Genomic DNA, 15678 nt, shown 5'->3' with positions numbered 1-15678 from the left:
ATATATATATATATATATATATATATATATATATATATATATATATATATATATATATATATATATATATATGTCTGTGTGTGTGTGTGTGTGTGTGTGTGTGTGTGTGTGTGTGTGTGTGTGTGTGTGTGTGTGTGTGTGTGTGTGTGTGGTGTGTGTGTGTGTGTGTGTGTGTGTGTGTGTGTTGTTCAACATTATGCACTATGTACCTAATATGTGTTTTGCTTGTTTCGCTGATGCTGCTCTACGCACTACGCAGTCATTTGCAGTCCACACCCGAGTACACTGTCTCTTCTTGGCAAGTCAAACAAATCGTTACCCTTCCGTCTACCTCGGTTCCAACAGAATATGAACCCAATGTAAGAAATTTCGTAGCCTTCACTCTCTGCGAAACATCAGCGCAATTTTCTTCGTCATGCTGTCTTGATGCAGGGTGCGTGTGCTGCCTTTTAGTCAATAGAGAAACGTACAGCGCCCATTTTTTCAATGAACAAGAGCTTTATAGCGAGAAAATATTGGGTTTTTTGTTAAAGCACTTTACTATCGGTAAGTTTCAGTAAGCAACAGGAACGTCACACTGTTAATCACCTTCCGTCACTAAATACATCCGTTTTCATGGATAAGCACATTGTTTGTCATATACAGCTTTCTTTCTTTCTATTTATAAATAGATCTGATGGTTTCACTAGGCACTTCTGTTACATTATCATACATGTGATGTAGTATATCATCAATGCATTTCTTTTGCTTATTCAAAATATGGCACATATCTGCGCTCAAAGCAATGCCCTTTGTGAGCATTTCAACAGAAAGTGGTTAACGAAATAGCTTATCGGTTGCTTTTGCTTTGAGCAAGGTATTCAGTATGAGCAAGGCTGACCTTCCACTGCCTGTGAATCTTCTTGTTCGTTAGAATTGCATCTTGATGCCGCCACGCTCCCACGGCTCATGCTCGCGAAAATGGTTCTTGCGTAAACCGCGGGCGCGAATAGTCATGGTGTCAGAGATCGCCCTATTAATGAACCATTTGCTATCATGAGTGGGACGTTATCAAGCACCTGTCAATGAATACATAAAATAGGGTCCATAGGTTCTGTAAATACGAACGCGAAACTGGAAAGACAGTGCTCCTGCAAGTGTACTTTGCCTCACGCTTGTGAGTGAATAAGAAAGCCGCCTTTCAAGACATCAACCTTTAACGGTGGCTTGTTGTTCTAGGATAAGGAAGGTTGTCGGTCGTTTACTTTAATAGCAACTGAAGCACACAAAAAAAAAAACACCGTGATCATGTATTAAATAAAAATGTACACTGTCTAAGGGTGGTATGTACTGAATGACCTTTCCCTATAATAAAGCCACGCTCAAATGTTAAAAAAGAAAAAAAAAACTGGCCGCATCTCTTATGCACTCTCCTAAGAGGATTCGAAGGCCAAAACCATTTTAGCACGATAGCATTAAAAAGCGAATTTCGAAAAAGCTCATTTTGTCGGTGCCGGCGTTGGTGTCGTTGGTTGTAAGTGAAAAATTATCATCTCGTACGTGACCGAAAATCGAGAATGATGCAAATATAATAAACAAATAATAAAAATCCTCGAGCAGAGAGGGGCCCGAACCAGGGTTGATTAGGTCGAAGCAAGGATTGAACTCGAGTTGTTTGCGCGGCAAGTGGATGTTCTAGCACACGGCCACACCTCTGCATGTGAAAACACTGAAAAGAACTTCCTTCGCTTGGAAATTCAGTGAAAGTAGCTTTCATGCTTCACAAACACACGTGTCCGGTATGCATACTTCACAATGCAACATGAAGTATTGCAGTAATAATGCGTGCTACAAGCGTCCACTGCCAACAGGCGTCAGAATGTGCGATTATCGTAATGACTCCGTGGTTGAAAGCCGGTACCCCACTACATGAGGCACACACGTTACTGCGCCTATTCCTTTATGGTCACATAGTGGGTGCAAGAAATTCGAAAGGGTTTCATGCACCAAGTGTTTAAAGTACACACTTTGAACGAAGTGTCGCTATTGCGTTCAACTCCTAAAGGCGCAACTTTAGGGTCCCCTAATTTTTTTCTCCTTCACCGATGCACTTACTCCTTCCCTGCTCCTAAACCTTTCTTAATCACACTTGTTTTTGGACTGCCTCCTTCATAGGACCAGCCCTCGTGTGTGTCAAACCTCATCTCGGTCATCGTCTTCTGCGAATTTACCTTTGTCATATCACATCGATAAGCCCAGACTGTTTCCTTGACTATCGGCCCATATTTGACCAAGCTACTACGCCTCGTGATTACGTCATTGTGTTACAACATGTCTTCTGACAACAAAAATGGCTTCATGATGACATCCCGAATTTCTGAGATTTGTGACGTCATAATGACGTCATGTGCTGACGTCATCGCATGATAACTTGTTCCGTCACTCCAATTTTTAGTGACGGTAATTGCCACATTTCATGAGGCATCTAAGGCCTTTGTACACCTTGAACAGGAATAATGAACAGGGCAGAGTAAGAGTGTCAGCTCTAGATATCTAATGACTACCGAATGTATATCCCGAGTTTGTCTCGTAAGCTTGTTCATATGGTGTGCAAGAATAGGCAAGGTATAAGCACCCTTGTAATAGATCCATTCGGTTACATAAGAAAGGTCTGAGAAAGGTGCAGTCGGGATATTTCCATTATTGTCGTGGTACTCGGAAAAGAAATTGAGATTATTTCAAAGACAATTAACGCTACCTCGTCTTTTCGTATGCGTATCCGGTTTCCTTCTCGTAAGTTCGAGGCCCCCATCAGTCTTGCGTTTCCGAGAAAGCAGCCGGACACAAACAGGAACCATGAGGTAATCATTCGCCCTTTTGCTGCATTACTGACCCAAAAACGAAAACAAAACTTCTTTTTGCGCCAACACCATTATTTTTTTTTCCATAAACTTCCTTTCCAAGGAAGTGCAATATGAAGAAGATAAAGCGGCATCTAGAAGTTTTTTGTATTGAACCTTATTAGCTTTATGAGCTTGGGAACACTGAGACAGTAGAATGAGGTCATCGCCTTGCTACTGATATACAAGGTATACAGAGCGTTCAGCGCATGTTCTTACCTCTTTATTTCGCTGTCTTTGTGAGAAGAGCTAATGCCTCTGCTTATGCATGAAGCGCAAGCTATTTTCAAGGGTTATTTTGGTATCTACATGCCGCTAATTTGGGACGTAAGGTGGGCACTATTTAACTATGAAAAGACATCAAATAACGTTTCGGTGGCGGCCAAGTCAGTGTGGGTTTATCACAACAAACGAACCGATCAAGCTGCCCGTTCCTTTTGTACAGAAAACATTGAAATACTGGAACCTTCTCCAGGACCGACGCCACACGGAAGCTCTGCGTGCTTGCTCGCAAACGTCGCAGAAGAGGGAGCCTCGTTTCAGCACGCACGACTATATTCTTTCAATCTCAACACTCAGCCTTCCATTTCCTCCGGGACTTCGCCAAGGTGGTGGTTCCCTTCTATGCAGGTTATGGCTGGGCGTCGCATTTAAAAATCAAACTATGCAAACGCACATGGTGGTGGAAGCCTTGAGAGCTTATATTAAGCGTTTTTCTCGGGCTCATTGCTATCACCTTGCAACACGGCCTTCAGAAAGACCACGGATGTCGTATTGTGCAACGCTTTCAAACTATGCCATCCACCATCCGTCAGGCTTCAGCTCCGCGTCTAAGCTAGCGATACCTCCATTGTGCTTCACTTGACATCAAGTGCACCTTACGCTACCGGGAATCAGAAGAAAATTTTAGCTCTCATCATTGGTGCTGAAGCAGTTTTATCTTATCCTTTTGCATAACAAGTACGCCGATGACGTACATGTTTATGCTAATGGATCAACTAGTTTCTCGTGTTCGTGCGGAGCAACGGTGGTCTCAGCAGGAGCTATTACCACCAGTTTCAACACAGACCACCCAACGACCTCTACGGCTGAAGAACTTGCCGCTCTTTATGCGGAATTTCGGGTAGTCAACCACAATCAGCCTCTCCGATGGCTAATCTTCACTGACTCGAAGGCACCTCTGCGATACTTGCTATCAACCCTGCGGCACGGTTCATACGAGCGTTTGGCCTTCCAGGTTAGGTATCTCCTTTATAGTGCATTCTAGATATGACGTCACGTGACATTTCGGCGGCTTCTTAGTGTGGCGGGAGAGGCAACGAACACGCCGAAAATGCTGCTCGACCCCCGCTTCAAGTCAACAGGCTCGAGACAATACCCCAATCAAGGACCAATACTGCTACCCAACTTCGATCGGATGGACGAAAAAATCACTTCTTTCACTTGAAATATGGCAATTAAACTGCCCAACCAACACCACCAACGCCTGAAATCTTTAGGTCTTCAGACACCTCCTGGACAACACTGAAATGATGCCACTCTGCTTTACCATTTATGGCCAAGAGTGGCTTTCACGAAGTCATTTTTATTTCTAAACTAAATAGTTGACAACCATTTTTGTGACAACTGTGGTAGCGAGCAAACATTACAACACATCTTCTACAACTGTCCTCGCTACAATGAGCAGAGAAAATCTCTCGCTGTCACTCTAGCTCACATTGAACCGAGACCGATGACGACAGAAGCCATTCTTGCACCGGCTGTTATAGATAAATGGCGTTATCAGGACTGTAAGGTGTGTCCGTGTTTTGCCCTACTTTTATATTACTCCATCTTTGAAACTCCCTCATCCCTTTCCCCAGCGTAGTGTAGCCTATTAGTCCTCCTAGACTAGTTAAACTTGTAGACTGCCTTTCTTTTCTCTCCTGATACAGCCTTCCATTCTACTCGTACCCGTTCAGCATAAAAATGGCCGACACCACAGCATATAACACTGCGGAGGTGATGAAATGATTCAACATACTCTGAGTGACTGTCCGCAGCACTGTTCACAGAGAGAGTCATTCACAATGCGCTCAATAAGTTGGACGGCCGAGCTCTTTCGGAAGAAAAAAACCTGCGCGATCGACAGGACTTAACGTCACAGTAAAAATATGTGCTGGTGCTACTGAGCTTTGTGCGTCCAACCAGTGTATCAGAAGTGTGCGCTCACGTGAGTAAGGATGAACGCAGTTTTCATCCCGTACTGTTAGTCAGTCGGGCCTTTACCATCATTGTTTCGGGTGCAGGGTTATGGCCATGTAGGTTTTGGCAATAATTGTGACAAAGAAGTCCTCTAGTTGCATTCCAAAAACTATGATTCGCTCCTGTTAAACGAAACGAGTTCGAACACGTTGTCACATCGGCGCATCTAAGTTCGTTCTTCCAGGAAAACCAGGAACCAACACATTGTCAGAAGCAAGCCATCGCTTCATTTTCATTTGTTCGTCTTTTGTGAAGCCTGATGTCTATCGCACTCGACCCACCGGGGGGAAGGGTGCCTTAATTGAAAGTTTGTCACTTTTCCCCCTTATGGGAAACCCCGCGCACGCCTAAAGCACTGATTGACACGGTCCTCGTGTGTGTGCTTGTACACACACTTATTATTCTTATTTTAGCTCTCTCTCTATTCCCTTTCCAACTCATATTTCCCCACCCCTGTGCAAGGTAGCAAACCGGTTACTAATACCAAGTTAACCTCTCTGCCTTTTCTTTTTATCTATTTCTCTCTCTCTCTCTCTCTCTCTCTCTCTCTCTCTATCTGTCTGTCTCTCGAGACGGGAGATCAGTCCGAGACGTTCGGGGCATGAAAACGTTTACCGATGTCATAATTAAAACCATCGCGTTAACTTTCTTCGTAAAAAATTACACCATCTCTCACTAAAGAGAACCATGGGGGGGGGGGTGCGAATCAGCACTGGTGTTCACTTGTGTTTCCATTTAATGTTTTAATTTGTCTGTTGTTTCCGTGCACGTTTCATTTGTGTGTGGATTTGTGTAGTGTTGTGTAGCGCTTATGCTACACCCCCCTCCCCCTAATATGTGTGAGTTACCGTGTGTGTGTCGCAAACCCAGCGCTGCTAGGAGAGGGCAACAGAGAGCGTGCACGCAGGAGAGATAACCAGGAGAAGAGATTGATTGATATGTGGGGCTTAACGTCCCAAAACCACTATATGATTATGAGAGACGCCGTAGTGGAGGGCTCCGGAAATTTAGACCACCTGGGGTTCTTTAACGTGCACCCAAATCTGAGCACACGGGCCTACAACATTTCCGCCTCCATCGGAAATGCAGCCGCCGCAGCCGAGATTCGAACCCGCGCCCTGCGGGTCAGCAGCCGAGTACCTTAGCCACTAGACCACCGTGGCGGGGCAACGGGAGAAGAGAAACAAAGTGAAGACAGCGCTCTGCCACCTACTCGCGCTCACACGAGGAGAAGGGGAGAGTTGGCGTATGTGCAGTGGGAGAGCAGACGGTCGCCGAGGGACAGACACACCCCCCAGCAAAAGCTGCTTCGCATCTAAAGAAGTAGACTGCTTCTTGACTGTGGTGTGCCCTCGTCGAAGCTTTTCCCTGGATCAATTAAACGTTTTTACCGATTTCATTTTAGCACGTTACTTGCTGCGTTCAAGTTTATGACGACGCTAGTCAAAGTGGTTATGTGGAATAGTGTTGAAAGTTTGATGTATCACCAATTGTTTTAGGCATTGGAATTGCATCAAGATATTGAGTGTTTCTCTGTCTAAGGACTCCCACTGAAGATTACTTCAGAGTGCATTACGAGTGTCTTGTAACAGGGCTACTTTTTTGTATCCGGTATCGATTCACGTTCAGTTCAGGTGAGAATTATTGTTTGTAGAAGAGGCAGCCACGGAAAAGTCATGTGCCCATCGTGTTTTGTTTCTTTCTTTGGCAAAACGAAATTTTCCTTGAATGCGAAGGCTTTCTTTCTGATTAATCATACGGCTTTAATATATACCATCGGGTTATTTTAGGTGTAAGTGCGATCATAATGAAAAAAGCGCAATATTAGTGTTCGTACACATAGGGCTTGTTTCATTATAAACCTATACCAACATGCCAAACTGGCAGTCATCCTAAATGTAAATACGGTTTCACTTTACATGAAGGAGTGCTGAAGACAATAGCGACACAAAACAAAGGAAGAAAAATAGACCTATAAAGATCACGGTCAATTGATGGCGTTACCGGCCACAGTTCACAACGCTGTTTGGCTTCTCAGTATCAGGTACCGCTAAACTGGCGTTGCGTTTGTACGCTAATCCCCTCGCACATCCCATTCGAATCGGTTGCGAAAAGCAACCAAAGCGCTATGCGGTTTATTAATGGTACTGGATGAATTCACAGTCTGTGATGTTCTTCGCGAAGTTCTTTTTTTTTACTTTGGCTGCTCCCCCACCCCCTCCCAACGATGAATCCTGCGCGCGTACGCTTACGTAAATAGCTCGCAGCCGGCGACAAAAGTGTGAATGGCACAACGGCGACGTCTGGGAGCTTTGATTGGCTATAGGTGATTCTGGGAGCTTCACACTTGCTACCTCGATTTTGTGTTTGGCCACAGTTAAAGCAGAAATTTCTCGAAGGAGTGCGAGGACTCGACCGGTAGTGCAGTATAGATGTAACGTGGCCTATAAGCGGCCCTTTCTTTGTTTTATTGGATATTATTTGTAATTGTATGAATAACTTGTTCAGTAAATAAAAGTACCGTAATTTGAATTCAGCACGAGAAAAAGGGATGGCACAAGAGCTGTACTGTCAACAAGCTTTACATTATGAACAGCGTTCATAAATCTCCATCTATAACCATTTATTCAATTCGTTCATGTTCTATAGTTCTTTTTCTTTGGAGAATAAGCTCCAAAAAAATTTGTTACGGCTGCTCCTAAGACTTTATTCACTTTACTCGTTCATAGGGATCACAGCTGCTCAATTCAGGTCGTCGCTTCATCCGGTGAATACTGCCAAATTCTTAGTCGGAACACGGTATTTACAGAGGCGGTGTTCTCCCTGGATTTCGCAGAATATTACAGTAAAAACACTTTAGCAGGATAATACTAACTCGGTGTGCCTTCTATAACTCAATTCAAATAGGTGTAGCTGAAAAACCGTCTGTATGCTGCCTGCCTCACTCCACTTCATTGCGGTCCGCCAGGGTGGTGCAGCGGTTACGATGCTCAGCTGCTGACCCGAAAGTCACGGCTTCAACCATGACCACTGTGGTCGCACTTTGAATGAGGTGAAATGCTGGGGGATCGTGTGCTGTGTGATTTAAGTGCACCTTAAAGAACGCCAGATGGTCAAAATTTCTGGAGCCCTCCGCCATGGCGTCCCTCACAAACATGTAGCTGTTTAGGGACGTAAATTCCTAACAATTATAAGGGGTACGTTAATGGGCAGAATTCACCGGTATTTTTCTCATTAGTTGATACGATTTGAAAGCGAGGTTGGCCGTTGAAATATTGCGGTGTTCTGGTTTTTTTTTTTTTTAACTTCCATATCCGTTTGCGCTTGGCATATTCTAAATAAATACCTCGGTCCTATTTCATCATGTTCTTCTCCAGCATCTGTGTTCATCACCTATGTTCTATTCCAGAGACTGCTGCTTTCCATTCATCGCACTACGCGCAAATGTTATAACTTGAAGTTAAATGACGATAGTTAGAGCGCGAGAACAGAACGACGACAAAGAGACAAGAAGGAGTCTCTTTGTCGTCGTCGTTCTGTTCTCGCGCTATAACTATCGTCATGTCATGCCAACTAGCCCAACTTGCCACACTTCTGAAGTTAAAAGAACGATCTTCGAAAAAAAGAGTAAGTTATGCATTCGGCATAACTCGAGGGCAAAAGGCATGCTCTTCTTGTCAGTTATTGGGTTGATCATTCCCTTCTCATCTGCCCATTTTACTTTTTGTCTTACCCTCACTTGCTTGCCTTCTCTTGGAATCCAGTATGGGATCCTTCATGACCAGTTCGCGCTACGTGCCCTGGCCCTGACCATTTCTCCGTCTTGATTCCGACTATGATGTCCTTAACACCCGTTTGTTCCCTGGTGCACTCTGCTCTCTTCTTGTCTCTTAGGGTTACACCTATCATTTTCCTTTGCGGCTTCTCAACTTAGGTTGAACCCTCTTCGCAATCCTCCAGATTTCTGCTCTGTAGCTAAGTATCGGTAAGATGCAGCTGTTATATACATTCCACTTGAGTAATAGGGGCAATCTACCATTCGTGAGGTGAGAATGCTATCTGAATGTGTTCCACCCCATTCTTATCATTCTAGTTACTTCAATCTCGTGGCTATTACCTGTCCTAAGTATAGACGTACTCTTTTACAACTTCAAGTGACCACGTGATAATTTTGGAGCCGTTCACTTTAACGCCAAGGTCACCGATGGTTATGTTTTCACGTTTTTTTTTGGGGGGGGGGGGGGGCACCCAAGGCCATACTAAAGTGCATTATAGCTTGCTCGACTAAGTGATGACACTGACGAATAGAATTTCTGTGCCACGAAATTGGCTCTTCGCAACACACTTCATTTTTTTTTCTTGTTTTTCCAGCCGAAACCAGCTCTTCATTCGGCTCACTTTGCCTACCTCATGTAAGCACGTCTGTCTGATACCGACCACACCTGTAGCACTGTGGTTCAATGACCGCAGCGGTAGATAAGCGAACAAGAAAGACAGAAGCTTGCGCTGAATTTGGGCGGCAACTCGGCATCCTCTTATTGTTCTCCCCCTTCAGGGCATCTGCACGTGTAATCTCCTCAACGTGTCAGGAAGAACCAAGAGAACAGTCACCGTGGGAGCATCAACACTGTTTTTAAAAGGAAAGGGAAGTACGCATTGAAAATACTCTAGATTCATCTAAGTACGTCGGCTTGCGTGACACTGGAGCGCGAAACAAAGTTTCGCTGTTAAATAAGGTAGAACGTATTAAAAACGTCCGCTTGGCGGGTAACGTTGCCCGCTTGAGGATACTGACAGTTGCAACTTTTGCTCTGCGTTTCCATTGGCGTTAAAAAAGTGACCAATCTAAAAAATTGCATCTGTACGCACTCGTTCAGTCGTGTGACAGATGATCCTACGTCATAATAAGAGGTCCACGACACCGCAGCTGCTTAGCTCAGTCACTGACTTCGGGAGCAGGAGTCTGGGAAACTCGATCACGATGAGAGTGATGTCGCTGTCCAAGCGAAGTGTGCTAAAAGTTAAACACGTGCCCCGTCTTTTTGCCTGTAGCTGTGAAAGACTTAGTCCTCAATACGCTTACATGTTGCCTTCATAATATGTCGTCGCTTGCTTTATTTATTTATTTATTTATTTATTTATTTATTTATTTATTTATTTATTTATTTATTTATTTATTTACAGGTTACTGCTAGCCTGGATGCCAGGCTTTGAGCAGGTGTGGGCGATACAAAAGAAGAAAACAGGATAACATACAAGCATAACAATACACTTCTAAGGGTACACTTTGAACCAGAAAAAAAAAATCATGCCGAATTCAACAGGGCATGAAGAAAGGATGAGACATCAGAACATTGCACAACATTAGCAGGTAACAGATTCCACTCATGGCACGTACGGGGAAAAAAGGAGTTTTTGAAGACGTTTGTTTTACATGAAAATTCAGCGACTTTCATTGGGCGATTGGATCGTGTTGGGCGGCAAATGCTCGGCTGGATGTATGCTTCCTTGTTAATTTGAAGTCTATCGTTATACATCAAATAAAAAAATTTTAGCCGATCATCATAACGTCTTACCGCAAGGCTTTCCAAACCGGCCCTGCGGAGAAGACTCGTAGGAGACGTCTTCCAGCTGTATGAACTGTAAACAAATCGCGCGGCTTTTCTTTGTATGCTCTCAAGCTTATTGGTATTAACTAGAGTGTATGGGTCCCAGATAATTGAAGCATATTCTAATAGTGGTCTGATGTAAGTTTTGTAAGCTAGCAGTTTGGTATCCTGAGAAGCTTTCGGTAACATTCTCCTTAAGTATCCCAGTTTTCGCATTGCCTTTTTCTGAATGTACGTGACGTGCTCGTTCCATTTCAGATCGGATGTGATTAAAACTCCTAAATATTTGAAGGATGATACTTCAGCTAGACTATGATTGTTTATTTGGTACGTGTGCGTCAACGGGGCCTTTTTGCGTGTAATGGTCATTGAAACAGTTTTTTTTGTAATTAAGAGTCATCTGCCACCTAGTACACCATGTTTGTATTTTTTTAAGTGACGCGTTTAAGACGGCCTGATCGTTATGGTTGCAGATTTCATTGTAAAGAACGCAGTCATCTGCGAAAAGTTTAATTTTTACCGGTATGTCATGTACAATATCGTTAATAAAAACGACAAAGAAAAGTGGCCCGAGAACAGAGCCCTGTGGGACGCCCGAAAGTACTGGCGAGGCCACAGAACATGCGCCGTTAACGGCTACGCTCTGTTGCCTGTAGGAAAGGTATGATTTAATCCATGCCACTAAAGTTTCATTTTTCAAAATGGCCGTCAATTTACTCAGCAATCTTGAGTGCGACACACGGTCAAACGCCTTCTCAAAATCTAAGAATATGACGTCCACTTGCCCCCGTTTGTCCAGTGTTGCAGCGAAGTCGTGAACCGTTTCCAGAAGCTGAGTTACAGTGGACCGTCCCCGGCGGAAGCCATGCTGTCGGGCGTCCAGAATGCAATTGCTCTCAAGAAATTGTGAAATGTGCTTAAATATGATATGTTCGAGCGTTTTGACACATGTTGAGAGAATAGAAATCGGTCTGTATGACGATAAGTGAGAACGGTTTTCGTTACCTTTCGGTATTGGAGTGATTTTAGCATACACCCAATCCTCGGGAAGTTCAGAGCACTCGAGAGATTTGTTAAATAGTAAACACAAGTACTTCGCGCACCACTCAGCATATCTCACAAGAAAAGCGTTGGGTATGCCATCAACACCTGGGGACTTTTTAACATTTAGATGGAGCAGAAGGGAAAAGACACCTTCTTCATTGACACACACGTCACTGATAGGAGGCACTTCAATGAAAGAAGGAAATTGCGGGATGTTTCCATCGTCATCAGTAAACACTGAACAGAAATACCGGTTCAAAGCATCTGCAACATCTAGGCTGTCGTAAACAGGCTCATCGTCCACGTAAAGGCTGATAACAGTGTTCTTTTTCGGTGCGAGATAACGCCAGAATTTGTCTGGAGACGAAATCATGAATTCTTTTAACAACACTTGCTGATAATGCTCTTTTGCTGTCTTAATTTTGTTTTTCAGTTGCATTCGCAAGTCGTGCATTCTATCAGAGGCAGCTGTTGATGGGCGTTGCTTACATTGCTTTCTTTGCTTTTTTAGTTTTCGTCCCATGCGTACGATTTCTTCATTCATCCACGGATTATCCTGCCTCAGTACTTTCCTCCGGAAGGGTACAAATTTATTCATTGTGTCAAACACTACGCTTTTAAAGAAACCCCAGATGTGGTCAATCGAATATTCTTTTGATCTGCACATAGAAACAAATTCAGGAAACGAGCTGTCAAGCACATCAAGTATGTCTACATCACTAGCACGTGTGAAATCGGGTATTAGACGTTGTTCTTTTGTAGCTTGAAGCGGAGCGTTTAATTGCATAGTGAGGCAGGTGATTTTATGGTCCGATATACCCTGAAAAACCTCAACCTGGGGATTTCGTCGCATAGTGCCGTTATTTACAAGGAACAGGTCTAAAACGGACTCAGCTTCATTTTGCACTCGGGTGGGTGTAGTAACCAGTTGCGTTAAACCATGAAGCACTATGCAGTCAACAAACGGCTCCGAACCAGCACTAAGGGCTTCAGGTACGTCGTTTTGCCAGTCTACGGAAGGGAAATTAAAGTCACCCGCCAGGAGCATATTAGAGGAATGTTTGCCATAGGAGCACAAGAACTCGTTAAATATTTCGACAAACGTGTCGCAGCTAGGAGGGCGATAAAAGGCGCCAATAATGATGTGAAGTTCTTCAAATATTGCTTTAACGACGACACATTCTATTCCATCCACATCGGGTAATCTGACTACACGTAAAGATTCTAAAAACAGAATAGCAACACCTCCCCCTCGAGAGCCTCTGTCCTTGCGGTATACCTTGAATCCGGGGGGTGTTATTTCAGAATCGCCAATATCACAGTGTAGCCAAGTTTCAGTTATTATCAAAATATGTGGTTTATACGTGATGATAAGGCTTTCTAAGTCCGCGGTTTTGTTTATTATGCTGCGAGCATTTAAATTCGTGCAACGGAGTGTCTTCTTTTTACGCTCTTTAGTAGTTCATTGCGCCGAGTCTGTTCTGGTATTGCGCCGAGAGATAGGAATTCTTTTCGCTTGGGCATTGTCCCATTCAAACATGTCATCGTCAATTTTGATTTTGTTGTGCATGAGCTTTACCTTCTGGCCCGCTTTTTTGGCTTCTTTTGCGCTATCCCAAAGCTGCTTTCTTATTTGCCGGGTAGTGGCCGAAAAGTCCTCTGATACGGATATGCCCCTCCCTTTTAGTTTAGGGCAGTTTTTCAACACGGCTAATTTTTCGCGGTGATCCATGAACCTCATTATAACCGGGCGTGGCCGGTGAGCAGTTTTGCGTCCCAACCTGTGCATTCTTTCAATTGAACATACCGTGACGTCTAATGTTTTCTGAAATAAGTCTTCGATTACACTCTTAGCGAGCCCTTCTGCTGTCTCGTTCACGACTTCTGGAAGCCCGAACACTATCAAATTATTGCGCCTACTTCTGTCCTCCAGGTCTACCATCTGGTTTTCTAATGCCTTTATGCTGTTCTCGAGTTGACTGAACTTATTATGGAATTGTTTGATTACAGCCGTACATTCCTCAACGTTCTTAAGTTTTGTTTCTATAGCCTCAAGCCTATCCTGAATGTTCTTCTGACCATCCAGAATGCTTATGTATTGTTCTTTTATTATCTATATTAGGGAACTGGTGCTTTCATATACTTACTCCCAGGCGCAGCTTTTCAATCTGCGCTGCGACTGTCCTCGCTATAATACACCGAAAACATCTCTAACAGCCACTCTAACTCACATAGATCCGACACCGATGACGGCAGAAACAATTGTGGAATGTCGACCTGAGAGGAAATCGCGGGTGAAGGCGACGAAGGCGGTGCTCAACTTTCGGAAGGTAACTGACTTGAACGAGCAATTACAAACTTAATTACTGTTCTATCGGGACTACGAAGTGCAATTTTATGTGCGTACTCTCTCATATCTCTCTCTCATCTCTCTCTCTTTCTCCATTTTTAAGACTCCCCACCCATTTCCCCAGTGTAGAGTAGCATACCAGTCCTCTTGGACTGGATAACATCTCTGCCTTTTTGTTGTCTTCTGTTCTTCTTCAATCTGCAGTTTTCAATTGGCACAAGGCATTGAGCCGAAACTGACAAGAAGTTTGTGTGTTTTTTTCTTCTTTTTCTTTTTCTTCTTTCTCGTTTTTTTTTTTTTTTTGGTCGGGACTAGCGGCATACATGTCACGCCCCTTTATAACGTGGTGTTGTAAAGGGAACGCTCATAACATCCCTTCATCGATCCGCAATACCTGGAAGTACGCCTGTTTGCAGAGTATTTCTCACGGTCACGTGCTGCAAAGCTATAGGTGAAGGGCCGCTAGGTGCATTCGCTCCGAAATGTCTTTTAAACTGTGGCAAGAAATTCAAGAAAAACAAAAGTTCAGCAGGTCCCACGTACCCTTGAAGTCGATGTTATGAGAAGCTTGCGCATGAAATATGACTGTGTTGTACTTTCGTTACTGAGCGAAACGTCACGAAGTGGCGATAAAGATATCTAAAAGTGCACGCACGGACACACGTTAAACAGCCGCATATGTTTTATATTACCAGCTGTTTATGTTTGCGTAACAATGCCAACAGCAAGATGGATATTAGCTACACCAAAACAGGTAAGCTGATATGATGCGCTGGTGCTCACGAGGGTGGTAGCCTTGCGCACTGCTACATAAATCAACTTCAGCGGATGGTACCTAACTACAATTGACGTTAACACGACGTGACGGCTGTATCATAGGAGCACATATGTAATGTTTATAAAATTTGATAGCCAGCGCTGCAACTATAGAATTGATGTTTCGTGAACATTGGGATCTATTTTCTTTCTTTCTTTCTGTTCTTTCGTTTATTATTTCTTTCGTTTTACAGAAAGAGGAGCGAGAGCTAAACTCCATGTGGCCTGACAGAGGCTCTTACTCTTTTGGGCATTCGGCATGCATACAAATGATTTTGATGCATGTAAAACAATAAAGCATCACTGTGTACATAACTAAATGCAAACGGAGCAAATACAGCTTCACATCATACAAAATGCCTGTAGGCAACAAAAACGTTTACAAACACTTCATAAAGCGATAGAATAAAACACTTTGGGTTAAATAAAAATATCATAAAAAAACTTCAATAAATGAAACATATTCTGCGAGACACTTCATGAAAAACTACTTTTCAAAGTAGTTCCGAGACCTGGAGTGGCTTTGTGGTAAAATACTTGATTACCACGCAAAATGCTGGGGTTTGATTCCCGCTAGGACCCTGTCATTCACTCTTTGCATTCGTCAGGTCTGCACTAAAGATGTACGTGTTACGTGTTAAAATTACCTACGTGTGTTCTCGCCATTCCTGGGTAGATATAAGTGTCAGTCACGTGTGGCACATCATACCAGTGGAACATACCCGCTTGCGCGGGA

The 15678-nt window shown here is 43.6% G+C and overlaps 1 long non-coding RNA gene across 1 annotated transcript; it reads left to right on the top strand.

Annotated features, from left to right (window-relative positions):
- Positions 1-9873: 9873 nt before the first annotated feature.
- On the top strand, positions 9874-15268 carry LOC142776844 (uncharacterized). Its single transcript, XR_012887836.1, has 3 exons — positions 9874-10494; positions 14012-14106; positions 15137-15268. It is a non-coding gene; the product is annotated as an uncharacterized LOC142776844 (long non-coding RNA).
- Positions 15269-15678: the final 410 nt, after the last annotated feature.

The sequence above is a fragment of the Rhipicephalus microplus genome, chromosome X (assembly GCF_043290135.1).
Source record: "Rhipicephalus microplus isolate Deutch F79 chromosome X, USDA_Rmic, whole genome shotgun sequence".
Lineage (NCBI taxonomy): Eukaryota > Metazoa > Arthropoda > Arachnida > Ixodida > Ixodidae > Rhipicephalus > Rhipicephalus microplus.
The sequence above is the reverse complement of the archived record's forward strand: the minus strand, read 5'-3'. Positions and strand labels throughout refer to the sequence as shown.